General features: G+C 38.3%; 1 protein-coding gene across 1 annotated transcript in view; it reads right to left on the bottom strand.

The window, feature by feature from the left end:
- The window catches only part of cpt1a2b (carnitine palmitoyltransferase 1A2b), a gene marked incomplete at its 3' end in the record, with an annotated part of 41,679 nt that extends 36,878 nt beyond the window's left edge, over positions 1–4,801 (bottom strand). The window contains 1 exon segment of the mRNA XM_014025592.1: positions 4,713–4,801.

The following is a 4,801-nucleotide window of genomic DNA, read 5'->3' as shown; positions in this document are numbered from 1 at the left end:
GACACAAGACCCAACACTCTGGATGAGCTTATGACCCAAGACCCAACACTCTGGATGAGCTTAAGGCCACTATCGAAGCATCCTGGACCTCCATAACACCTCAGCAGTGCCACAGGCTGATTGCCTCCATGCCACGCCGCATTGAAGCAGACATTTCTGCAATATGATTCCCCACCAAGTATTGAGTGCATAACTGAACATAATTRTTTGAAGGTTGACTTTTTTGTATTAAAAACATTTTTCTTTTATTGGTCGGATGAAATATGCTAATTTTTTGAGATAGGGATTTTTGGTTTTTCTTTACTTTTTTTGCCAAAATCATCAATTTAAAACAATAAAAGGCTTGAACTACTTCAGTTGGTGTGCAATGAATCTAAAATATATGAAAGTTTAATGTTTATCTGTACATTACACAAAATAATGAACTTTATCACAATATGCTAATTTTTTGAGGACCTGTATTTTAGAAATAAATCTTTGTTTGTGTTTGTTTATTTATTTATTTTTATCATCATCATCATCATCAGTATTATTATATTATTAGTATTTGGCGCCACAAGATCAAAATTATTCCACACTGGGGAAAACTTCTTGGAACGATCCATGAAGTCAGTGGAACAAGGTGAGGGCAAAAATCCAACAGCAACAGCAAAACTCCATCCAACAAATCAACAACATATCGATACGGTTTGTTTCCTTATAAACACACTTTGGCGCGGCACATCCAAATGACACACTTTCTGTATCGGTCACATGACTTTTTTTCTTAAAGCGATACATGCACCGATACGGGGTTTCACTCTTGTGTGCTCGGCACAGTGCTGATGCACCATTGTTGTTCGTCCCATCACTACTACCTGTTGAAAGGCAGTTTTTCCTTTCCACTGTTGAAAATGAGCTTCCTCTGGATGAGAGACTGTGACGAAGTGAAGATTCAACGCAATCAGCTAGCTTCTTTAGATTGATTGTTTTTTTGTACAGWGYCCTGAGATGACCTTTGTTGTGGCATGGAACTATATAAATAAATTGAATTGAATAGACATGTTTGAAAGCACAGAGATCCAGATATGTTTGGTGCAAACTGGCTCTATAGCGCCCTCTGAATATCCGCCCCTCTTATAACTTTAACATACACATGTAAAATTTGATACGTAGGTTCAACAGTCCAGTACAAACTAAAATGTCTCTTGGCACTATATTGTAAAACCTACAGGAAGTGGGCCATTTTGAATGACTTCAGTTTTTCTCCTTTTCACGCCAAATGCTATTTCGTCTTTGAATATGAGTGTACTGATTTCAAATTTGGGTCAAAGCTTCTTCACAACCCGGTACACAAAAGTTATCAACATTTGTTGGTTAATCTGATTGGTGTGGATGTAGGACTTTTTTTTTAATCTGCCTATTTTTTCGTCAAGCATGGCGTTGGGGGTAATGTCACTTTAAATTTTCAGAACTTAGTGTGCCTTTGTTAATTTATTACATCTTTATAGTGGAGCAGGCGATTAAGTTACGAGGGAGGGTCACCTTCTTTGGATACTGGCAGGGGAAACACTGACAGAAGAGAAGGATGCGAGCCAAATCGATGTGTTCCATCAACTTGCATGGGCAACATATTGTGTCTGGTACACACAAATCATTCCTAACTTTATTTCACTCCACACACCAAACACCCTCACCACTCAGCTCTCCTGTGTTCCCCTGGTCAAACTGAAAAAGGGTTCTCCTGCCAGATTACTCTTTTCACAGAYGATCCTATGGCATTGGCCTCTCAAACACGTCGGAGAAAACAAATGGTGGAAGAACAAATAACCGTATTCCTAATCAGGAAAGCAGTGAAGGTGGATCTAGAATATTTCCCTTTATTTACCCAGGCAAGTCCCGTTGAGATCTCAGATCTCTTTTTCAAGGGAGGCCTGGGCCTGAAGGCAACCTATTGTACATGTTTTTAGAATAGCTACTAAGCTGTAAAAAAGGTATTTTTCCCCTTTGTAAACACTCATACTTTCTTTACAGAGGTACATGTTCCATCTTCTTTCAGAAGAAATAAAGTATTCCTATCCATCCTACATCCCCCTTCAGCAGAAAAAATAATCTGCTCTAAAAAATTGTACTTTAGTTTTATACAAACACCAATACTTAACAATGGACAGTCACACAAAAATGGCTACAATATTCAGCCATTTTTATGTACATCAAACCAATGATGTGCAGTTAGGAGAGGTTTAGTTTAAAACAAAGGCAGCTGTTTTTTTTTCTCCCCTTCCTTCTTGCCTTTGTTTTAATCTAAACTTTAAGCTAAACTGAGGCAGCACAAGCATGCACAGTAGATCTGCACATAAATCCTGCTCCTTCCTATCTCCTGAGCAATAGTAGAGGAGGTGACCCATGAAAGGCAGCCCATGTTATTTGCAGTTTCGGTCCTCCATACTATTAAAGCACAGAGGACCGAATATCATTTTATGTTCATAATCAGACAAAAACTAAACTTGAATGTGTTTCACTGAGTGACACACRTGCAATGCTTGGTATACAGGTATATGCTTGGTATATGCTTGTAATACAGCAAGAGCCCCCAACCATATGCATAGTCATTTTTAGTCTTATCTTTCATTCAAGGTGTCATTAAAAAGGTCTTAAAAAGTCAAAGTTGACTTGCTAAAGCCTGCAGATACCCTTTGCAAAGAAGACCCACACCACAGCTCGAACAGAGATATTTTCAAATGAAATGTGACTGTAGATATCATGCAAGAAACCGCTTTTCTGCTTTGTCTGCCCTTTTTACATTTTTGACAATGTTCGATGGGAAATTATGGCCAGTGCATGGATTTCATTTATGAGTAAATGCAGGATATGACAACACTGTTTTAATTAGATTTGCATCAAGTGAGCTACAGTTTGTGGGTGTCAAGAATACTGGTATGAAATGTGTAACAATTCATTTATTTTTACCAATCAAAGGGTGAATAAGTTGGTGCCTGACCAGTGATGAACCTCACTGCATCTTACTAAAATTTGTACTGCAGCAGTCATCAATAAATAATCTGAGCATCAGTTTTTAACATAAGATGATCTTACACTAACATTTTGGCACAAAAGGTGGTGGGCAACATGCATTCCTTTGAAAGAAAATAGGAGAATTACGTGTGTTTGTTTACCTTAATACATGTTCGTAACCAGATTAAAAATGCACCAATATTTGAATGGTTGAATGTGAAAAGAGTTCTACAATACAACAGCGCTGGGCTGGACCATGTTTCATTCTCTCTCCATGCATTCAGCCCCGCAGTTCAGGAAGTCATTCAAGTCATTCACTTCATTTCATTATCATCTTCAGGATCTGACTCCACCTATTTTTATTGCATCATCAGAAAGGACCACTCTAGAGATGGAGTCAGATTCTCATACAATTTTCCTGTCCTAGTGTTAAAACAACAGTTCAAATGAGTGTTGACGGTAAAACATCCGTTTCCCAACACACACCTTGGGGGGTTATTATCATCTCATAAATAGGCTACTATTAAAGATGAACTGTTTAGATTCAACATGCACCAAATAAGTGTGGGGTTGGAGCAATTAAACACAAAAACAATATATTCATATATAATCTGTCTCCAACAACGTCTCTATCTTTCACAAGGAGACATGTGTTCCTGAATGCAACAACTCCGACTCCCTCCAGTACAAAGTCTTTGACAGAGGAGCCTGTTTTGAGTGTTAAGGTTCAAAAAGTAAACAAATAAATCTTTTGGACAGATACAACTGCAGTCGTCAGCTGTGTCTTACAGCTGCAAAATTAAGAATTACTTCAAGCCAAACTGCAAGTGACTGAAGTGGGATCTTTATTTCTAGGCTATATTAAAATAAACGGCAATTGGTTCATTCATCTTGTCCATATTAACAAACAACAGTCCCAGCATGGAAATCACTGCAATAATTGTGTTGTTATCTCATGGAAAAGACATAGACAACTTGTTGCCAGTTTTTTTTTTTATCCAATTTTAAACAAGAACAGCACACACACATTTGCTGTTTTGAGCTGCTGTCTGTCTGGCCATGAGAAGCCAGTGGTTTAAATGGTTTCTGGTTAAATTAGGGTCTAACTGCTGAACTTGCATAAATCTACTTGAACCCAAAATTTGATTCTAAATGAATGAGCACATCTATCTTTAAAAAAAAACTGGGATATTTGCATGAATATTTATAATGACCATGGTTTGAGTTGCGTAAAAACGTCAAGTTCACTACAAAGCAGGTTGTACTGGTTTTACTGGCTTGCGCAGAAAAAGAGCATGGGGGCGGGCTGCGAGCTCTCTGCTGCCTGCTTTCTGCTCAAACTGCTGCAAACGAGTCATATTTATCTAAACCCCCCTGCCGGTAAATATGAGGCAAAGTAACGTTGGATAACTGGTTTTGTAGGCGAGCGCTCAAACTCCGAATCAACATTTCAAAAACTGTAAACTTAGGATGAACAGAGACGCGTTTGTTTACAAACTTGAGCACGTTGTTGTAGCAGGAGGACAATTTTGTCATCAACTAATTTACGTTTTAGCTAGAAAACGATTACATCGGTCTCTTGAAATGAAAGTGTTAACATAAAAGCTGGCAAAAGTGAGAAAACATCTACAATATTCGTCTCTCGATAAACCCAACTCACTGCTTCTGTGAGAAATGACAAAAAAAAAAAAAATCAAAATAAAATAAAAACACTATACCTGTTCCGCCTTGATCCCAGAAAAGAGAAAACACGACTCCTTCTCTAGCAGCCTGCACGACTGTTCCAGAGCCATCGGGCCACCGCCCC

The sequence above is a fragment of the Austrofundulus limnaeus genome, unplaced genomic scaffold, assembly GCF_001266775.1.
Source record: "Austrofundulus limnaeus strain Quisiro unplaced genomic scaffold, Austrofundulus_limnaeus-1.0 Scaffold486, whole genome shotgun sequence".
In the NCBI taxonomy this organism is placed as follows: Eukaryota; Metazoa; Chordata; class Actinopteri; order Cyprinodontiformes; family Rivulidae; genus Austrofundulus; species Austrofundulus limnaeus.
Note: the sequence above shows the minus strand (reverse complement) of the source record. Positions and strands in the feature narration are given on the sequence as shown.